Source organism: Parus major, chromosome 3 (assembly GCF_001522545.3).
Source record: "Parus major isolate Abel chromosome 3, Parus_major1.1, whole genome shotgun sequence".
NCBI classification, from domain to species: Eukaryota; Metazoa; Chordata; class Aves; order Passeriformes; family Paridae; genus Parus; species Parus major.
Genome location: NC_031770.1, coordinates 1,831,702 through 1,855,017, shown reverse-complemented (window position 1 = coordinate 1,855,017; position 23,316 = coordinate 1,831,702). Strand labels below are relative to the sequence as shown.

General features: G+C 41.8%; 1 protein-coding gene and 1 long non-coding RNA gene across 5 annotated transcripts in view; one reads left to right on the top strand and one right to left on the bottom strand.

Moving 5' to 3' along the window:
• The window catches only part of CCDC85A (coiled-coil domain containing 85A), a 174,018-nt gene that overhangs the window by 113,627 nt on the left and 37,075 nt on the right, over positions 1 to 23,316 (bottom strand). The gene's annotated exons all lie outside the window — the stretch shown is intronic.
• LOC107201379 lies at positions 1,934 to 15,315 on the top strand. Its single transcript, XR_001520164.1, has 2 exons — positions 1,934 to 7,853; positions 12,804 to 15,315. It is a non-coding gene; the product is annotated as an uncharacterized LOC107201379 (long non-coding RNA).

Genomic DNA, 23,316 nt, shown 5'->3' with positions numbered 1-23,316 from the left:
AAGAAGGTTATCCCTAAATTCAGAGTGAGTTCCCCCCAGAGGGAGGCTGGAGAATGAGGTGTAGGATGCTGAGGGCTGGTTTCCATGGCAGGGGCTGAGTGCCGTGCACCCAGCGGCTCCAGAGCTGCTCAATCCCCCAGGGCTTGTCCAGCAGAAGCTCTGATCTCTGGAGCTGCTCGATCAGCAATGCCGGACACTGACAAAAGCTTCGAACGCTATTTGCTTTGGGAAAAACCCCAAAGTTCTGCCTATTGTTCCCACTGACCCTTCTGAGAGACAGAGCACCAACAGCTTGGGCAGCCTGATGCTCTTTAGCAACTGAAACCTGAGCAGCAAATCATAAATATTATTTCTCTCCATCTTCATCCAGTGCAGCAGAAAGGCTGAGCCTACTTTTCAATTTCCAATTTCAAGATCAACGCAGTTTAATCCTCTCTATGCCATTTATTGCATTATAAAAACTCCTCTCAGTCTGATGCAGGTTGCATCATCTGATGCAGCCCGGGCACAGCACAGCTCCTAATTTTGGGACACAATATTAAAAACCCTTCACTGGCTGCTGCACAATACCTGTAAAGAGGTTTTTAAAAATACCAAATTCTCTGTATAACCAGACAGTCACCAGTCTGAAGATCCAGGAGACTCTAAAGCAAGTATTTTATTACAGTTTCTTCTTGAATAACAATATTTCTGCCAAAATCAGTAATTTTAGGCATGACCTAACAACTAAATCATATCAGAATATCTGAAGTGTCTCACTGAATTTGTTTAGGGCAGTTCACACCACCCAGGCTCAGAGGACTGAATCCACCCCAGTTCTTTGTGCCATGCTTTATGCATTTCTGCCTACATTTCTACATTTATATTTATACATTTATACATTTCTGTCTACAAAATGCATTTGTGTAAAACCAGCAGGTTTCTCTGAACATTTTGGCTCACACACACACCCAAAATGCTCTTCCCAGGGACAATTGGGCATTTGAAAGCTGCTTAAAGTGCACCAAAATTTTAATGGTGTTTTGTGGAAATCTCTTGTTATTTATATTTGTGATGGGGAAGATTTGTCCTAATATCCACTACCAATCATTTGTCAAATCATTGTTTTAGGAAAGCGAAATAGCAAGATGCAAAAGAGCAACTGAAACAAATTTCTCAATTGAAATAAATTTCAGAAAAGCATAAAAAGGCTTTTAGACTTTTTGCCTATCACTTTTTATTCATTACTCTGCTACAGTTGCTGCCCTTGCCCACAACAATGGAAGAATCAGAAAATTAGTTGCAATCTGCATCCTGTGGATCCCAAAATGTTCCTATCCCTGCAGAAAAAGTAATTTGCTGATTCCACAGAGCTGGAAAGAACCTTGCCTGTTTTAGTGTCCATCAGATTTTTATCAGCACTGAACATTTTACAGGAAAGATTTCCAAAACAACATTTTCCATGAGCAGGATGAAGTGATTGTATTTAATAACTGCTTTACCAAAAGCTTCCCCTGCTCCATTAATTTAGTTGCCAGTCTGTGCTCCAGCAGCAGACAAAGAGTTAATGTCAAAATACATCTTCTGATACCCTGATTGCCTTTCCCCATCCATTGTTTTCAAACTTCTTTTGAATGGTCAGAAATTTTCTGCTTGAATAAACTCTCAACAGAAAAGAGAACTGGAGCAAACAGAAAAATGAGTAAAATAAAACCAAACTCTGTGGGCAACATAGAAAGGAGACCTGGTTATAAAATCACCAATCTCTAGCAGCAGCATTTATTGTGAAAGTAAGGTAATTTTAAAAATGTAAATTTTACTCCTTGAGGCAAAATTATATAATGGTGATGACATTCTGAACACTATCATAAACCTGGTGAATTTATCATTGGATGTTTTGATACTCAGAGCAAAAATTAACTCTTTGAGAAGCATTTTTTAAAATTATTTTTAAAATAACAAATCCCTGCTTTCATTTTGCAGTCTAAAGCTTTTCTTTAGACTGAAATTCAGGCACATACTACTAAAAGTTACTTGTCACTAGTACACAAGAGCTTCCAATTCCAACTGTTTTGCTTGCTCTTAGCATTCTCATTTTACTGTCAGGAGCAAAAACTCTGCTCTTATAAAAAGCAAGAGCAGCGTTTCAGTTATGGTTATCTATTGATTCAGTTACACTTGAATTGATCTCAAATTGTTTCAAGCAACTGTTCTGCACCCAAAACACCACATGAACCACAGAAACCAGATCAATAGATTTCAAGTGAAATAATTGTTTTCCTTTGTAAGACCCCATTACTCCTTGAATGCAGAACTGTTTGATTGACCTCCAGGAAAGCAGCAGATGTGAATAAGCCAAGCACCTCGGGCCTTATCGGTTAAAGCGAGGCCTTGGAAAAGCCATGGAAGCTCAGGGAACGGGCTCGGAGCTGTGGGAAAGGCACAGCTGGAAAAGCAGCAAAGCTGGGTTTGATAACAGGAGAGCAGTCAGACACAGAGGGAAAAACCAGACTTTGGGAGTTAGTAATATTTCACTAGTCAAGGAAATAATTCAAGTTTTCTCCAGTGATTGGTTTGATTTACACAGTATTGGTATTAGTGAGATTTTGGTCCTGTTTTGTGAAATTTCACACCACTGTGCCACTGAAGTAATTTTTTCCCAGTTCCTTATTAAATAATTGTAAGGCTTTGTGAAGACAATAATTTCCAGATTACCAATTTCCAGTTCAGCAGCTGAGGAAATCAGGGGCAGCGCCTGAATTCCACTGGCACGGTAAGATTTATACCAGATTAACAATTGAGTGGTGTGCCTGAAGCGAGATTTGATTTCTTTTAATAATACTGAAAACAAACTGAATGCTCAGATTAGAGCTTAGAATGTTTTTGTAAGGAATCTTGGTTGGCTCCTTGCAGGTATTAGACCCGGTCTGAGCTTTACCCTTTTACGAGCGCAATTAACTGCAAACACCTTGTCATAAACATCGCAAAAGGTCAAAGAGATTGCAACAATTTTGCTAAAGAGATAAATGGTCAAATAAAACATTGAATTGTTAATTCCCAGGTGACAAAAAGCTGCATGAGTCAGATCAATAGAAAGACATACAGAACGAATTCTGGGATAAAGGGCGGATCAACCTTGAAGTGTTATTAACTCGCTCCTGTTGTTTTGCTGGGGCACATCCTGTGTTCCAGCAGGTAACAGGGCTCTGAACAGCAAATTGATGCTCCCAGAACTAAAACTGGGCAGCAGAGATTGTTGGAACAAAAAGTTCTGGAAGGATTCAGCTCTATTAACTTGGATTTTATTAAATATTGTTGGACACATGCAGCCTTATTTAGCAGTGAGGTAGAATGGGCTCCTGTTTGCTGCTTATTTTTAGAATATTAGGAAGGATTTCAGGCTGTTGGGAGGGCACCACCTGAAGAAATCCCTTCTCAAAACTATTCCATTTTTGGGACCCCTCCAGAGCAGATCACAAGATGGAAAGTTATATGCAAATCAAATCATCTCAGCCTTAGTTAATTAGGGACATTTACAAGTAAAAGAGAGGCTTTTCCTAAAAAAAGACTAAGCTACTCATGGAAGAGAAAGCATGGAAAATTGTAAAATGCTATCACAAATCAGCAACCCTCATATGCAGTGGAAAATATCTACCAGTATCCACAGCAAGGAACTGAGGAACTCAAACTATCCCAAAGCATTAAACAATATATAAATATAAAATACAGTAAATAAATATAAAACACTGCAATGCCTGTAATGATCCCATTGGACACTTGAAAATGAACATTTCAAAGGTCAGGAATTTTACTTCTGCCAAATTGGACACCAGTAATTTGTGTGAGACCAAAAGTCAAATATCAGTGTAAATTCCCCCAGTCATATGCAAATGTAATCACCCTGTGCCTCTAACAGCAGTTTTATGTCAGCCAGCATGAAAAATGTGGAGAAATCCCATCAAGCACGTTGGGCTTAGGGATATAAGTAACACAAGACATTACATGACAAACATCTGTGCTGTACAAATGCCATGAAAATATATTTTACACTGACAGCAAATTTTAAGGTGCTGTTAACTACTCATTCAATGATTTTCATAAATGAAAAGAAGCTCTCCTCTTGGAGTGCACTTCAGAAATATTTATATTTACATAAAACTCGTGGCAACTTTGAGGTGTAATTTTAGCTTTGAAAAGAGGAAGGCAAAATTTGTGGTTTTTTCCTGAAAAGATATTTTCACTCTGCATTCTCTAAAAACATCACTTGATATCTATAGCACAAAGCCTCAGGGCTCACTAAATTAAAGGCAGTTATGCCACTAAAATTAATGGCTCTGGGATCAGGACTGACTTAGGTTTTCCTACAGTATTTAAAATTTAAAGAGAAGCCTAAGAGTCTTCCACAATTCTAATATAATAGTAATAAATAATACCTACTAAATAGGTCTGTGTCAAACTAGTCATTTAAGCCAATAAGTTTATGAAGCAAAAGCCTGTAGAAAATTTTTTCCTGTAGCAAAAAGGAGAATTAGCTGGTGTAAAACCCACATCTATCTGCTCATTTTTAGTTAGTTCAGACATAATATCAGACAAGGCAGTATTTGTATCACCTAAGATACAACATAGAATAAAACTATTCTGTGTTCTGCACATCATCCTTTTTACCAACACAGTCAACTGATTTAAATAACTATTTTAAATTAAAGATAGGAAAATGAGCAGCACTTCATAGACACCTCCATCACCAGCAGTGATGCTGATGGAAAATAAATGTTATTTTATCAAAGTACATGGCCCTTCCTAAACATCCATAAAATACCAGATATCCTGGAGTGACTGCTGCACTGTCTAAAGGCTTCAAAGTGCTCTCACAATTTGTTACAAATTGAATAAAGTGACATCCACAAAGTCCAGCAGTTTAACTACAAAAGCCCTTCAGATTCACACATTGAGCCTGGCAAGATGAAGTGCAACTAATTCTCATGCACTTTTATTAATTACATCAAAAGAATGTGATTTGACCCCAGAACTGTGGTCTTTTCAAGAAGAGAGAGACAACTGCTGCGAAAGCGCCCAGCTGATGCGCTCGCAGCTTTCCCTGTTCCATGGAAAACTCCAGGTCTAGAATACACATTAAATCAGTGATGTTCATCCCAAAAGGAAGCACATGGATTTAAGTGTTGCTCAGCAGAACAGAAAAAGAGGCCACAGAACCACCCTGTATGGCAGCATGGCTGTGATGATGCAGCACGGTGAGAAACACATCCTTTATGCTGCCTGCAAAAAATACAGATTATTACTGAGAGAGCAATTAAAAACATCAGCTTTCACTGGACAGTTCTGCTTCTCTCTCCTTGAATCTTTTCTGCCTCCCTTGCACCCTGCCTGCATGGCCTGAAGCCCCTCAGGAAGGGGTTCCCACCGAGCAGTGCTCCCCAGCAGCAGGGACAAAGAGCTCAGCTCTCGTTTGTCCCTGCCCATTGCCACAGCAAACACAGGCAAGGAGGATGAAAATGGAATCTGGACAAAAATGTACTGTACACATGATTGCCACCTAATATAGGGACAGGCACAACATCACCTTATGTTCAAATCCTACATTCAAACCCAAAGACAACAAGCACAGGCACAGCTGCCCACTCAAGCCTTTAAAGCCATTTCTCCATGCAAACTGCTTCTGCCACACACCACAACTTTTATAACCTCTGCTTGTACCCAAATTGTACATTTTAACACCTCTGCTCACAACAAGAGACAAACACCAAATTCTGAATCTCACTGATTCCCTCCCCACCTGTGTCAAGCACAAGTGTTTGCATGTATTAAGCAAAATTGCATGAGTATAAAATTGCAAGGAGACCAGAATGCTCATTAAAATCAAACTGCTGACCTTTTATAACAGCAATATAGGATTGCTAAAGAAACAATAAAATTGCATTGGAACTTTTTCCATCTGTGCTCACAGCCACAGATCTCTTCTGCTAAATTGACACAAATTGAAATTATGTGATGCAACTCAGCAGAGGTAGAATGTGATACAGTAAAAGGAGACCTAAGCATGTTGGTAATTAAGAATTTCTGCTTTCTAAAATTCAGACCTCAAACAAAACTTCATGCACAATTATAGCCTGAATTTCTGTGGTTGATAACAATCATTTCAAGTGAAAACTGAGCACTGCTGACACAAGTGTCCAGGTGGAGTCACAAACCCAGTTGTGAAGGCTAAACATTTCCTTCAGTTTATAAAGCTGAGGGAGAAAAGACAAGAAAAGCAGGAAATGTCCCCCCAGGAGCGGCTGTGACACACAGGGCTGTGTCACTGCTGACACTGCAGTGTCTAACACAAAACAGCTTCAGTCCCACACTACCCTACGAAACACAGGCTGGTGCACAACAAAAATCCATGACTTGAAAGAATTTTCCACCTCTTTATTCCAACTTTATTAGCAACTGCTGTGGTTCTTGGGGTTCTTAAATAGCCACTTGTGCAAGCAGAAGAAGGCAAAACCCAGCTGCACCTTGCAGAGCAACACAGGTAAATGCAGATCTCACACAGCCCTGGAAAATCAGGACACTTCCTCTGTTATATTCTCCTTTCCACCTGTGTTGCAACAACCTCAAACCCCTCTGTTGGCAATCCATTAAAGAGAAATAATCATTTGTGTCTCTAAAGTCCCAGCAAACTTTGACAGAGTTCAGAACAGGTGCTAATTTAGGGCTGAATATAAACTAATGAGACATAAAAATGTCCCTTTGGTAATTCTTTTCCAATGCAGCAGGGGGGCATTTCTTCTCTGCCAGCTCCTCTTATTAAATGTCCATCAATGAGAAATTTGGAATATCCTTTCAGAGTGTTCCTTTAGGAAAACAGCTGAAACCTCTGAACTGTGCATCACTTCAAAACTCCTGTCAATACCACACTTCACATAAACTCATTTTTCAAAATAATCTACTCAGTTTGGGGGTTTAGATTTTCTTCCCACTTCCCAAGGCATATATGTTATATACTTATTTTTAAAATCTTTAAGAACATAGAATAATCTGTCCTCCTGGCCACTGCCTGCCGAGTTTTTTTGCAAACAGCAGGATTTCTTTAATGCTTCTGATTGAATTTCCTTATTTTCTCATTTAAGGGTAGGAAAGCAACTTCTATTCCGCACCCCTCTTAGCAGATTGTGGCAAAAGAGAAGAGAGGGGGGAAAAAAACCCTCACTAAAGCTCTGACAGATGGTACCCAGCGTTTGACTCACGCTGGGCTCAGCAGGACCTATAGTTTAGAAGGTTAGGACTGTCAAAAAGACTCTGCTTATCAAGTGAATAACAAAGTGAGGACTGCCACGCTGTTTCCTATAGAAAACTTGTATTTTCCTTCTAATTCTCGGCTATCTCCCCGGTGCTTCCAAAACTTTTGGAGGAGCAGATGCTTTTGCGTTTGAGAAACAAGCTGGGAGCTGCCATGCCGGGAGCAGCCGGCGGCACAGTAGGCCTGAGCCGAGGAAGCTGTGCCCCCGTGCCGGTGGCAGCGCCGCGCTTTGGGGACCTCAGAGGGGATTTGAGAGCAGGGAGAGAACTCTTCCTCCTCTCCACTCGCCTCCTTTTGCAGTCAGTGACAAATTAATCTGCTCTTAGATTACTGCCCCAGCCTGAGGAATCGCTTTAGCGAAGTAATTGTGGCAAACTGGGAGCAAAGGCAGAAAGGTCTGGGCGCAAGGCAGCGCTCACCAGGCTTTTCTTTTAAAGTGATTTCACATCAGGCAGCATCTATCCCAGCACAGGGTGTCTGAAGTGACTGCAAATGTTAGTGAGGCTGCAAGCAGCACTGGAGTCTGCAGAAACACAGCTGAAAGGTGAACAGCTTGTAGCCATGTTTTCTGGTAAGTCTGGACTTTTAAATTCGGGGTGGGGGGGGCTGGTAAATAACTCTTGTTATTAATCACTGCTATAGCTCTGTAAATATTCCTAATGCTTTCTTCCTGAAAATAACCTCAATTCATTTGTTGAACAAGACCATTGGTTTAGTCATAAAGTAAATTGGTACCAACAGTCAGCAGCTGCTCTTCAACAGTTAGAATTAATGAGATAGTAATTATACAGCAAAATACAAACTTATTATTGCCAACACTCAAGCCTCTGTCATTGCCTCGTTTGCTTTTTGTTCAGAACTATGAAAAATGAAATGACTTAACTGAGTTCTGAAGTTCACAGAATATAATTAATTCAATCTGAGTTCATTGCTGTGTCTGGAATCCAAGTTGCTTTATAACAGACTTAAAACTAGTTTGCTACTGAGGAGGGCAGGGGTTTGCAGGGAAGCAGAGTGGGGTGACTGCACTCTGATGATTAGTCTGAGTTACTCTGATGCCAGAAAAACTCCAGCAGAACAAGCATGTGGGCAAAAACTTTATAATAATAATTATTATTTGATATAACATCGATCTCAAGGAAAAGCCATAATCAGTGTGATGCTCCTGAAGAATATAGCTCAGGGTATGTGGGAGGCAAGCTCTATCTGGAAAGTTTTTATCTGGTTTGTGGATTAAAAACTTGCTTTGAGTAAGGCAATGAACAATGAGGGCAATTCTTTCATTCTTCTTTGACATTCTGGCCTGAAATGAGGCTAATTTATTTAAGTGTTAATTTATTTAAGGCTGTTCCCCTTCAAAAAAGGGAGGGGGAATAGGCTGAGTGTACAACCTGTTGCTTTTCTCCCTCCTTTTCTTGCCTCAGCTCAGTTTCTTTTCCCCAATCCAAGTACCTTTACCATCATGTAGAGATCACAACAGGAAACAGACCTGTCCAAAAACTGAGTTTGATTTAGTTTTCATGCAGTCAGTCATGAGCCCGAGCAGAGGAAACCATCAAGCAATAGAGTTCTGAAACACGTGTGGAAATGAGCTGTGTTCTCACCCAGCACTCAGGGCACACGTGATGTTATCCCTGCAGAAGGTGCCATTCCCACACCCTCGTTCAGCACAAGCCCAATGACCCACGCAGCTGTGTCAGGGAACAGACAGTTGTCCTTGTCACCTGGGCTCTGTGCAGCCAGGTACTGAGCTCCCCACAGCTCCCAGCAAAGACTCCTCCAGCTGCTGCCTAAAAACCCCTTGGCATTTGGCACATCCTGTGTCAAATTGCTTTGTGCTCTGGCCCAGGAGCCATTTTCCTGCTCCTTCTGCTGTTCCAAGGCAGGTCCCAGAGAGGGACTTTGCCAGTCAGGGCTCAGGGCAGGGACACATTGTCCAGCCCTGTGGTCACTTACCGGCCTGACCTTTGGGTTTAACCCCTGGATGAATCCATGGGTGACTGATGATGATCCTTGCTGTCATGGGACTCAGCAGCCCATGCAAACCAGAAGCTGTAGCAGTGATGGGACATGGAACAGAGGGAAGAGAAGCAAAGCACTTTCATGTATAGACACAGGAAGGAACCTGCATTAAGCTTCTGTATAAAATGAGCTTGCAACCAAGTCACACTGGTCACTGATCTATACAGGAATGCCCAGATTTCCCAGAAAAAAAAAGACTTTATAATCTGTAAAATCATTCTTAGAGGAAGATGCACAATCATATTCACAGGTGCATTTCAGCCATGACATGACTTATTTGCTTTCTTCTGATGACATGGCTCGGTCACCAGTAGCCTCTAATCCTTCACTGCTTGGATCTGTTGCAAATCTTTGGGAAAAGCTCAGCTGTGAGCACAGAAACTTTGTCCTCACTCTCTCCACATCTGCCTGGGATCCAGCTCAGGCCCAGGGGTATCTAAGCTACAAATGAGGTATGTGCTCTGTAACAAAGGCAGCAGATGGGCCAGCCCAGCAACACCTACCGTGGCTGTACCTTTGAGAAAACGCTATCTCAAAAATGTGCCATTGAACAAATTCCATGAAGGAAGGCCCTGAATACTTGCATTGTTCTTCAGACAACAAAAAAATAAAAAGTTAATTATTAACCAAGATCCTGAGGGCTTGAACCTGCCACTGGGCAGAGTTAATTTCAGGAAAATTGGAAGAGTTTCTTATCCAAGCTTGGGGAGCTTTGTTTTGTGCCTAGTTCAGAGCATGCTATAAAATCAGGTTACACAGCCGGTACCTTTTTCAAAACAAGGCTTCACACTACCAGTGCAACAGAAGAGCTTCAGAATGCCTCAAAAAAAGGATAGATCAGCTTTAACTGCCTGCTCACTCTTTCCAGAGAGATGAAACCTTTTATTACAAGCTTCCCAGCAGGTCACTGAAACGTTATCTTTATTTATACCTCAAAGTAAACATACAAATAGCCACTATAAATTTTATCAAACAGACAGGAGAGGGAGCTCTCTCTTCATCCCACTCGATTAGGAATGGATTTTGCTGAATTTATTAAAATCTAACCACATTTTTAGTCTGTGTCACATGTTACTTGTCCCTCTTTTGTCCTGGGACTGCCTCCTCTTAGCAAACCACTCTAGCTCAAACATTCCTGTGAACCACAGAAAAATGCTTATTATTTTTAATTCAATACATATATATGTAAGGCACATTTAATTTTGGTACAGGAAAGAATGAAGGTGTAGTTCCTACTGACAAAATTCTGCTTCCTTACTTACTAATACACACGTAAATGCATATGTGTCTGCATTGTAGGTAAACTTGCATGTTTTTCAACTTAAAATACCAAGCAAGTTATTTTTTCATGGTTACCATCCTTTCCATATTCACAGGGAATTTTGCATTAATCCTGAGATCTATCAACCTAAAAAATCTGGTAGACCCAAGTGCATTTTTAAGATAAATCCCTGAAATATCAAATTCACCAGAAATACATACAGGCAAAGGAATCACAGCTGACAAAAACCCAGGACAAAAGCAAATCACAGTAATCTTCATGTCTGCATTGTTCCCACTGGGTTTATTTGAAACCTTACTGGAATAGGGTCCTGATTCCTATTCCCAAGACACAATTTTGACAGCAGAAATGCTTGTATCAGCATCTGGATATAATGCTAAAAATCAAACTGCGAGTTACGTCTGTCTCGCAAAGGCTGGATAATAAGATTTACTTAATCCATTTGAAAGAAAAAAAAATGTTTTTGTCCCCCAATTTGTTGCGACATCTGAAAGTTCACGAGGTTATGACCCCTCTTTAAGAAAGCATCTTCTACCACCTGCAAATACCCCAGGAAAGCAGTTGGAAACAATAAAACACGTGCTAGTTAACCGTTTCCAGGGAAACAGTTATGCTCCAGCAATGGGAGGTTTCAGCCCCACGGTGGCTTTGTCTAAAGAAGACATGGCCCAGCTGTTACTGAATAACCATTGTTGTAGATCACTGGGAAATAACAGTCAGGGCACCAGAGAAGCCCTGTGCAAGTTTTATTTTCCTTGCTGCCAGAGGTACATGGGAGTGAAATGACAGAAGAACAACATAAACCAAAATATAGAGATAGGAAAGATACTAAAGCCAGCTCCTGGTTAAATGCATAAAAATGTGTTGCCTTGTGCACTTTTAGGACGGTGATTTTTCTAATGCAACACCCCCTCAAGCCACTAGTGGCAAATATTAACGTGAGTAATTAACTATAAAAAAGTTAGTTAGAAACTCGGAAAGTTTCAGAGCCTGAGGATGGAGTTACTCTTTGTGCTTAGAAGTGAATCAGCACACAGAGCCCATTTTTTGTTCCTCACATCAAAGGGATGCAGCAACAGATTGGTCTCCCGCTCATTATAGGGTTTTCCAGAGCTATACAATAGTTAATTTCATTGTCTGGAAACACAACATCAGAGTTTGCAGTGCAAATTTTCATTCCCTTGAATGTGGAATTTGGCTGACTACACTCATTAATTTGCAGAACAGAGTGCATCATTTAACAAGGGTGTTCTGCAGGTTTTGCCTGATGTGTTTGAAACAGGGAGAGTCCAACCCTCGATCCCAGGCAGCCAGGGAGGGCAGAGCTCTCAGTAAGAGCAGCAAGGTTTCCTTCTGTATTTAGGAGAGTTTTCCCTCTTATATTTATCTATTTGCTCACTCTGTGGGGATTATTAGTGGCTGTGTTAAAGGCTGCTGTGCTGAAAGATGCAACAGAGCTCCATTAATGGTGCCGTTCCCTCCCAGCACGGGCAGGATGAGGTGACTGATGGGCTGAGCACAAGAAACACACAGAAGTGCAGTGAAACTGAGATGTCCCATACCCTAAATTTCTTTCTCCTAAATACAAGCTGATTCCTCTGGTGCTGCAGGGTGTGGTGAGGGGAAAATGTGGCTCTGGGTGTTCATTTCCCCTTCCCTAGTGCTCCATGAGCATTACAAAAAATGACGAGAATGAGTTGTTCTCTAGAAAGAACCTTTTCAACCTCTCCTGATAATCTGCTTAGCAAGGACACAAGCTGTTTCTCATTTGTTTATACTGTACAAGCAGTCACAGTGAGTCACATCTCAGGGAGACTTCTTTTGCACAGATTTTTCAAGAATTTGCTACAAAACATCCTTTCTCTTCCAAAAGACAAAGGGAAACAAATAGTGGTCTTTAGTTTCCTTCTAAAGCACATTAAAGATTTTTCACAGTAAAAGACACTAAAGATCTGTTCCTCATCCTTCAAATTCTTTGGATCACTTAGTGTTGGCAAAAACAAATCTCTTACAATGAAAGCTCTGCACCAGAACTGAGTAAATTAATCTGAGGCTTTTATAGCCTCCTTTGCTGCTCACAAAAAGAGTATTAAAGTAGGTTAAAGTTGGGTATTTTTTCCTTTTTTTATTTCCTGTACTTACTGTTTGGAATTAGAAGAAGGTTAGAAACTCTACAGTCCTCTCATTCATTTGTATTTTTTTTTCCCTTTTTTAAAGCTCTGCACAGTACAAGTCTATTCATAATTTGTGCCTCAACGAAAGCCCAATTTAAATGTAAAAATGCACAACAAGACATAACAAGTGGGAGAGTCATAAACGAGGTGAGAATTACATGGGCTGAAGGAGGGAGGTTTGTACCAGAGAAACTGCTCGTGGCTGCAGCCAAAGGGATGGTGATGGCCTCTGGAGAACACTCAAATTTTCTCTCCTTTCTTTCCCAACACCAACAATGAGACTAAAAAAGGGACAGAGAGAAGTGGTCATAGACAATAAATCGTTGCCACTTGATTACAGATAGAATGTGTGTTGAGAAGGGGAAAATCATAGTTGTTCCAGTAGGGATAAAACAAAAGAAATGGAGCTGGGGAAAAAGTACCCAAACAGAAATTTAGAGGAAAGGTGCGGTTCTCAGTCCCAGCTGATTGGGAGGAATCCAAAATGCAGCCCTTGGAGACCAGGGTTCCACTGGGAATGCAGTGTCACATCCAAACAATATCAAAATTATCAATATTATTACCTAGTTTTCTTGAGTTATATCTGATCTTTCAACAACAGAACCTTCTCCCCCTTCTTACTCAAAATTCAATCTAAAATATTACACAGGATAAAGGAAACATTTCTCTGTCTTCTTCAACCTGGATAGAAGTCACAGACTGGGAAATCTCTGCAGGCAAGTGTGATGTCTTTATAGCAATCTCACAATTACCTGTAGAGATTCTACAATCTGGCACCTTCGTGCACAGTAATTATAAACTGTTCACTTCTTCAGCCTCTGCACCTCTGCTGAGCTGAATTCCATCCAAATTGCCACAGTAGCGTGGAGCTGACTGCAAGCTTTTTACTTAATAATTTTCATGAGTCAAAAATTGAAAACAAAAGCATAAAACCTGCATAAATTAACCAGCTGGATACTGGGAAAATACTAAAGGACAAAGTTATTGTAGGCTATTTTTCAACTGTGAGAGCTTAATATTCCATTACTAGGCTATAGCTACTGTTAACTGAGCTGAATCACAACTGGGTTTTCATGGGTGATCAATTCATGCAGCACTGGATGAGTTCAGCTCTTTTGAAGTGATGATGATTTGAAGGGCTGATGAGTTTGAGTTTGGCTGATGAACATTCTCATATCAAGCTCTGGACACAGTGGAAGCAAGAATAAGCCACTTTGAAAGAAGAGAATACCCAGCAATGCAGGCCTTCATGGGAAGAATAAAGTAACTTTTCCTTTTGTCATTAAAAATGTTCCTAGAATTGATATTTGTGAAGTCTTAGCTCATCCCACTTCAATGACATCGAACAAATTAATTGGACAAATATTTATTGGGGCAGAAAGATGTTTGTTCCTGAAACATCCAGGCATTGATCCTGCTCAGAAATGCATTCCCAAGGCAGCTCCCATCACTGCACCAGAACCTCCACCCCAGCAAACTCCCTCCACCTGAACAACACTCACACAGATTTTGGCTAGAAGGACATCAATGGTGATGCTGAGCTTTTTGTGCAAGACAGAAGAAGCAGGATTATGATTCTGCCAAGCTGGAGGACTCTCAGACACCACTTGTCCCTATGAAGAGCCCTCATATCCACTTGCTTCCTGCTGAGAAGTCAAATACCTCCCTGGGATGCAAAGTTACCACTCAGGCTGTGCCTCAGCTCCCATGGGCACAGGGGAAGCTGAGCTGCCTCCTCCTCAGGGCTGCAGCTCTGCCAGCAGCTGCAGGGGAAGGGAGCAGTGGGGAAGATGTGGGTGTTTTCCAGTGCAGGAGCGTTATTCCAGGGGGAGGAACACAAACCTAACTCTACTTGGGTCCAGCAGACAGGAGCACAACAGTGTTCTTGGAAGGGTTTGGGCTCTCATTGCAAAACTCCACAAAATCCAGCAGCTGTGCTCCACCCCTTACTGTAAAGGATCTGTGATTTCCACACTTTTTATTACTTCCTCTTTTTACATCTCCTCTGTTCTCCCTGTTTACAAGAAATATATCCTCAGTCTGCACACCCTTGCTGCATTCCCAGTTTCCCAGCTCCCAGCACTTGCCAAGAAACCACTACTCTTCCAGAAGAGATACCACCTTTATTCTAGATTGGAATGTACATAAAGACTGAAATAAGGCCATGAATTTAATCTGTTCTTCTCAAACAAGTGTTAACTGACAAATGATGAGGGCAGGCATTTGCAATACCACAATTAGGGCTGATAATTGTGCATGTGGGTACAATTGACTTGTCAGCATCTGCAAATAAAACCTGTGGTGACATCCCAGAATAACTCCAAACGATGGCAAAGCCCCACTCATTTCAATACCAAGTTTGTTTCAACATAAGCTTTATGTATTAGTTCTGGTCTGGAGGCAAAATTGAAGTTGGAACACAGATGCATTGTCCCCAATCAGACCCTTACAATTTAGCCTTGTTTTTATTGAGCCAACTTGTTCTTGTCTACTGAGTCTCCACTGCTTGAGTAAGCCATAAAATGCTGTGCAATAAAAACATCAGTTACCTTGTATGATTTTTAAAAATTTATCTGACTACTCCACTCAAATATTTGAAATCCCTCTTAAATTATTCAGCCAGCCCAAGCCCTGCAGAAACATCAACAGAGTGCCACACATTTCCCAAACTTCTGTTGATGAATAAAGTGGAACTTGTCCTTTCATTTGGATTGATAAAAAAATGCCCCAAAAAGAAGCTGTGCTGGCAAATCCAGCCCTGAGAAAGAAAGCAAAGCCTGGCTCGGATCAGTGCTAGAATCACTCCAGGCTAATCTCAAATTTTAATCCCTTGATTATTTTATATGATTTTCTTCTTATGACTGTTCTGGTTAAGAGGCTCTTTTGGTTCATCTTGTATGCTTTAAGTTTCTGACATCATTTTAAATACTTCTTCTCTTGTCATCCTGCCAGAATTACCTTTCACACCTTCACCTTCAGAACGCTGCCATTGCATTAACCAAAACAAGAGAAAATAAGAGAAAAAAACAATTTTTCAGCAAGTTTCAAGAGTTCATCAAAAAACCATAGTAATTCCACCAGTGGCAATAATGTGCACTTATTATTTGCTGGATAAAATCCTGCCTCAGTGAAATCAAGACAAGTTTTTGCATTATCTTCCATGGGATTATTCCAGAAGCCTTTCATCCTTCCTCTAATGATTTCTTTCCATCTCCCTATTTACGAACAAATCTTTTTAAACAAGACATACAAATGAGCACTAAAGCTAGGGAACTAGTTGGAACCCATCATGCTGCAATAGTGGAAAATTAAGTAGCACAGACTTAAAAAAAAACCCTTTTTGCAGAACAGAAAGAAAATGCTTAAACACTTTCTACCAGTAAGGAGAATGTGCAGACTGGTAACACAAATCTGTAGCTGCAGCAAGTGAATGGAGAGTTCCTGGTGAGGTGAACAGGTTTCAAACATTGATTATCCCTTAATTTCTGATTTAAAAAAAAAAAAAAATCTGAATCTTTACTTTTAGCAACATGTGGAGCTGGAGCACCACTTCTATTTATTCAAATCCAAATGTAAGCAAACCTTTATTATATCTGGACTTTTCACTGAAGGTTCACACTGCAAATTACAATACAAAAAAAAAAAGATAAAAATTTAAGATTCTTAGTTTAATCTTTGATCTGGGAGTTCTAAATTCTCTTTGAATCATAATCTTATTACATCCATGTAAAATAAAAATAAAAAGCTGTGCCATGGGTTCATCAAGGCTGAAGAGCTGAAGAGTCAAGCAATGAAAAATTGAAGTGCCAGGGCTGAGGTTGCCTGGGTGCAATTGCTCTGTCCCCTCTGTGTCTCTGCAGCATGAGACAGATTAAATTACAGGATTACATGAGTTAGAGCAAGATTAACGCTCTTTTACCATAAGGCTTTTATGCACCACAGATAAAGGAAAGGACAGTCCAACCTTTCAGGAACTTGGAGCACCTTGTCACTCATAGGGAAGCTATGAGACAGAAAATGGTATTTAGCCTTAGAAAAACATCCAACCTGTACTGGGGCCTTCTGTACTACTAATCCATATCTATTTACCATGTTATTGTAGGACTTGTCTTAATTCCTGTCTAGAAATGGTCCCCTCCTACTCATTTGGAGCCTCTGCTTCCACACAAGTTCCACAATCATACATTTGGAGGCCTACATTTAAAAAAATCCCAGTCTCAGAGCCATCCTCCACCCAGAGCAAACTGCCTCTGCTTTCAGTGCTGTGCCAAAATTGTATTTTCCTGAGAGCCAGCACTGCTTGCAGGGCTGGCAGCAAGGAAAGGGCACTGGCCAAAAACCACCAAACAAGAAGAGCAGCTACAGGAACTGACCCACACAGTTGCAACTCTTTTGTCACCAATGGAAAGCAACTGAAGCCCTACAAAAGAAACACAAAGAAATCAGAATTCTCCCCAGTGCAGTGTTCAGTAGCCTGCCACACAAGAGCCAACAGAAATGATGCATCTCCTGCTCCTTGTGCCTTCTCCTTTCCCTTCACCTTCCCAGATCTGCAACAGATGAGGAAGTCTGGTCATGTCTGTGTTCAGCTGGAGCTTTGTTCAGGACTTTTTGTACCACCTGATGCCTTCTTTTGTCTAGCAAATACTGCGGATCTGGCTGAGCAAACATAATCAGACCACCTGCCAGGCCTGCCTCTGGTTTGTTCCAGAGGAAGCTTGGTGTTCCTGAGGATTTCCCGAGCGGCTCCAAGGCTGCTGGGAATTTACCCCAGAGCTAATCCAACAGCTCCCCATCAGCAATGGCCCAGGCTGTGCTCTGTGGGCAAGGAAAGGAAAGCAGCTCAACCTTGCACAAACCCCTGATCCCAGCACAAGCCCTGTTGTTTGGTGGAGGGCTCAGGCAGGGCAAGGATTTCCCTGGAATTGCTGTGGGCCCGCAGTTGCCCCTCCAGCAGCCAGAGGTTTCCTGCAGGGAATGAACAGTTGATTCATTGTGCTGCTCTTACAGCAAACCACGATGAAACACACAGGGAAGGATCTTGTTATCGTGTCCTGCAGGTAAACAGCTCTAGGAAACAACTTGATGTTTTGCTTCATCTTCTAGAAAACTTTCAAATGGCATTTTTCCAAAAAAAATATCTCAATACCTGCATTTCTTCTAATTTTATCAATATCTCCAGTACATCCAACTTTTTGGATTCTTTTCTTGTTTGCAGTTCTGGCACTTCATCCCTAAACATATGAGCTTTAGTGCCCAACAGGAAAGCAGGGTTTGGTTAGTTTCCTATCCAGGTGTGCTACCCTGGCTTGAGGGCGCTGCTCAGCAGAGTTCCAGGAGCAGTAAAGGAGGTAAGTGAAGGAGCTGAAGAAACAGGCACATCATTTTTAGGTATTTTAGATAAATGGCTTTTGTTCAGAAGTCAGAGAGCTCTCTTGAATGGGAATTTTATTGTATTCCTTACTATACAAGGGGAGCCAAATAAGCTGAACCAGAAAGAACAAGTCTGCTTTATCAGTTCACACCCAGACTGGAGCATGCCAAAGATCACCAAATAAACCAGGTTTATTCAGCAAGTTGCTTAATAATAGTTCTCTCAGAGAAGATGCAGAGAGAACCTAAATGTTTTAATGACAGATATCCACAGCACCAGGTGCTGCCTGTGGAATTATGCCATTTTTTCCTGTGTAGGACGTTCAGGGGAGAAGTGGAGCTGACATGAACCCACTTGCAGGCCTAAGCTGGATGGCTGTGAGTTGGCTTAATCTCAGCTGGCAACTGTGAGCAGTTAATGACTCTCTCACAGTCGTAGCTGGGATTATGCTAAACACAGCAACTTCTTTGCTCTAATGGATGAGCAGAGCTGCATGGCACCTTCGTTACAGACCCAAGAGACTTTTCTGCAGTGCTCAAAGGCCAAACACGCCACGCACACAGGATGAACCTCACGGCCTTATCCAGACCATGCACCGATCTCCAGGCTTTGCCTTGCCACTCCTGCCTTTCCCAGCTTCCCTGCTGCAGCATCCTGCAGCAGCAGAACAATCTCTTCATTAACTGTGTTCACAGCTTTTTCTGAAGTCACATCTCATTTCAACCATCCTGAAACTGTTACTTGTCAAAATATCTCCTGAAGCCACTGATTTAGCCCTGAACCATAACGCTGACGATGACTTTTCTGTGTTTAATCCTTTGCATCTGCAATTATTTTAAAATACACAAAGTTCTGTGTCCAGACTTTTCACAAGTTCAAAGACTGTTGTTCCACCAGAACCACCCTCTATGCTGAATTTTCCATTACCCAAAACAATTGCAATCCATTTTTCCCATGTTTATGACCTTGGTAACGGCCCAGCTCAAACCAGTCAGGATTCTTGTAACTTGTCTACAGTTGAAGTTCCCCTGCTCAAAAGTAACAATCCAAAGATGCAGAAATCAATACAAGATTCCCGTTAACATTAGATGGCTCTAGTCAGCCTATGGATACATAACAGAAAGAAATATATATAGCCAGAGCACATAAAATACATTTATTATACCCCAGTTTTGTGGCTGAAAGCTCCAGATGGCCAATCCTTAGAGATACATCCCTAAGTTTTATTTATGTGTGAGATTCTAGGGAGTATCTGTAGCCTGCCAGAAAATATTCCTGTTTTACACTAGGGAGCAAAGGAACCTGCTAAAAGATGGCTCATTCTGATGTACAGAAGCTGATGCTCAACAAGACCAAGTATGATCTTTTTAGTCCTGCAGAATTTTAGAAGAAAATCGTTCTGAGATAAAATTCCCTGTCTGAAACAGCCGTGGTGAAGGGACACCATTGCTGCCTCAGGAACTGCTAACAGAGGTAACTCTGATGTAAAAGTGTAGCTTGTGCAGGACATTTATATGGATTTAGTTCTCATTAGTCACCACATGTCACCTGACACTCCCCTGTCCTGTAAGCATATGTCTTCCATACCCAAAGTTGAATTCAGTGAAAATATCTGTGGGACACAGATTGCAGAGCATTTTAGGACAGACCACGTGTGCCAAGAAAGCAGTAACAAAGCAAGTTACCAGTTAAATACCACCAGGGCAGCCCTGTGGGAAGAGCAGCTTCACTAAATCAGTCAGTCAGACACATTTCAGATTATTTCATTTTAGGCCTGAAACAGAAACACAAACCCCAACTGTCCCCAAAATCACTGACTTTCAAACAAAGTGGGTGAAAACAGAAGTCCTGATGTCTGAGGGCTGTGAGGACCATACGCTGCTTAAGTGGGGTGTGCAATCTGCTCTTAGTGCACCCAGACCTGGAGCAAATGGACAAACATCTCTGGCACACACCCATCCAGAGGACACTCAAGGCTCAGGTCTGGAAATAGATAATTCCTTTCCAATGCAGTATCTTCTCTTGATCCAGCACAAGTGGGAGAAATGGGACAGGAACATTAGGTCTGTAGTTCTCACTGCCAAAGTGCTGCATACAGAAAGCCCACCCACGCTGGCACAGGGTTGGAGCTTCTCCTGAATTTCACAACTCACACACAGGGAATTTGCAGACTCGCCCTGCTGCAGACCTACATCATTTCCTGCCCTTTTGAGAAGCAGAACACACTTGCTGACTAATTTGTGTTCAAGTATTCAACCAGAAAACAACAGGTTTGAAGAACTAAAAGTAAAATTTGCATGAGATGTATAATGCTCTCCAGCAGTGCTACCGAGAGTGATTCTTGGTAATATTTATCCTTAGCATTTCTTAGATAAGAGGTATAAATTTCCTAAAAAAAACCTCAGCGGTGCAATTAAGTTGGAGGTTTTTTTCTTCCTTGTACATTGACCTCGTTAAGATTCAACAGTTGAAGTTTAAAATTAAAAAATGGCAACCGAAACCACTGCAGAGTTTTTGATGTCGCAGATACTGCATCAGGAACTGATTGGATAATAATCACTCACCATCAGTTCCTAATGCATTGCCTTCAGCATCTAAACAAGCATCCAGGAGTTCCTAACAGGAACAGCTGCAATATGATGATGGTGGCACAGGAGCTAAATGTCATCCTACCAAAACCTTGACAGCTCTCCTACACAGCCTTTCCTCAAGGGGGAAATCTGAAGGTACCGGTGCTTTTCAGTGGGACACCTCATTCCCTCCCAGATTAGGGTGCTGCAGTTAGAACCAGGTTGGGAGAAAAAAATGGAAGGAACAGAGCTGTGTCCTTGCCTCAGGTGGTTACTTCAACAATGCATTCTCTTCATACAAAACTTACATGACATACCTAAAACTTAATGATAATGGCAAGAGTCACTTCTGTCAAAAGGATTTCCAAATTACTTGAAACTATTTCAAAGTACTACAAAACTATTTACAATCTGCTTTGTATTGTTATAATATATGCACAAAAGCACACCTATGGATTTGTATATATGTTTCCATGAGGCAAATGAAAAAGCAGAGAGGAACCCTTTGTTTGCTGGTGGAGCAGAAGCCACATGGAACTGGAGCACAGCGAAGGGCAGTGTGTAACACTAACACCAGCAATTCCCTCAGGGACTGAACAAAGCTATCCCATTTTAATGGGGTGTGACACCTGGGCAAGTGCAAGATATTCATTTGACAGACTTTTATGGCTCTTTGGGTTCTTGTGTCTCCAAAGGAAATCTGAGCCTCACCAGCACAGTTTCTATTCACACCACAATTTTCCAGCTAAGCCCTGGCTCAGAGCAAAGCACCCAGACCCTCCAGTACATCCATGGATATGTTGGAGGTCTTGTATCTCCATTCTGAGCATCCCAGCCCTCATGAATTTGTGACCTTGAAGCTGAAGGAAGCAGCAAGATATCAACTCCAGCACAGAACCTGCTGGTATTAACTGCTCCAAAAGACCTGGCAAATCTTACCTGCAGTCTGACAGACAGAACATCACCCCCACAGCGCTCTGAGGGGCAAGGGGATGTCTCAGAACATAATTAGGATACAGCAGAGACAACTGACATTGTTTCATTCATTATTCCTATTCAGACTTGAAGTTCAAAAACTAAATGCAACCTCCTGGCTGTCTCCATGTGAATTTTACCCATTTCTTCTACACAGAGATGAGTCTGGCCACAAGTTTTGAATAAGAATGAGGATCTGGAATTCATCTCCATCCCACAAATTGTCGACATTTTTTTACCCAAAGGCGTGTTTCATTATGTTCCACTGGTAGGAAGTTAAATGGGTATTCAGATCCTCAATCCACGCATTTGGAGATGAGAAATGCTGGCACAGGTGCACAGGTTAAATCCTCAGAGTGAACCATTCCCCAGAGAGAGGAATTTGCATATCCCAAAGCTGTCTGGAGGTGCTGCCGAGCGTGCAGAGACATGGAGCACCTTCCAGAGGCAGGAAATGTGGCTGGGGGCAAGAGGAATTCCAGAAGCAAGACCAGGAGCCTGAGGAAGCAGATGTTGTCTGCAAGGTTGGAAAGGTAAGTGACACTTTCATGGCACTGCAGCTCAGGCAGTGCCACTGAATTCATTCCAGCCCCTCCGGAGAATCCACACCTTGGTTTGTCTGGGAGCACATGGAACTGGGACCTACAGAATCCATACAGAACCTGGATTCCTGCACATGGAGATCCACATTGTCTCCAGCTGGCACTAAGGTTCCAAAGGAAACCAAAGTGGCTTCTTAGCCCCGTTTTTTTTCCTTCCTGGGAAAATAATTCAAGGCTACCAAGACTTACAAACACTGGTCTTTCATTAATTTTTTTCCTTTGCTTTTGCCTATCACTTTTGAAGAGATGAATTAAAGGGGAAATACACCAAACATTTTTATTTATTGCTTTACTTATTTTGACCTTTACTACTGCCAAAAATGCCTCCAGCACATCATTCATGAGTGAATGGCACGGTTCCACGGACCAAGTGCACACAAGGTGTGAGGAATAACTGCTGCAGAAAGGAGCTAGCAGAAAAAGGATGGGAAAAACCTTACTACTCCTTGTAGGTTTTATTTAAATTTACAAGACTTGAAGGTGACTGTATCACTTGGCAGTAGTTCTGAAGTGCTCTGAATTTTGGCCTGTTAGATAAATGCAGTTACCTGTGCAGTTCAATGTGCAGCTCTCCATATTCCTGACATCAGTCATGAGGAGTGGGACTGGCAGCTCTGGCCCTTTGGACCACAAAATAATTAGCATTTTATTATAGATATCTTCAGATCCTGACCAGCCTAAGCAGAAATGCCGTGAGAAAGCCAGTGGGTGGGAAGGCTGAAGGGAGCTGATGTCATGGAGTTCATACTGTAATCTAACTCTGGATTGTTCAGGCCTCCCATCTCTCAGGCTCTTCTTCTCTTCCTGTTTCTAGGAAAGTAAAGAGCCTCCACCCTGCTAATGATGGCCCAGGGGAGGCAGTGTCAGGAGGCAGCACTTGCTGCAGCAGAGAAGAGCCACGGCTGCTGCGGCACACGGCATCGAGCAGCCCCAGCCCGAAGAGATCAACCCAGCCAAGGGGGAGGAAGGAAGCCTCTCCCGCGGGAATGCAGCTGATTCAGGGAGGGAGGGAAACAGCTTCGCAGGGAAAACAAA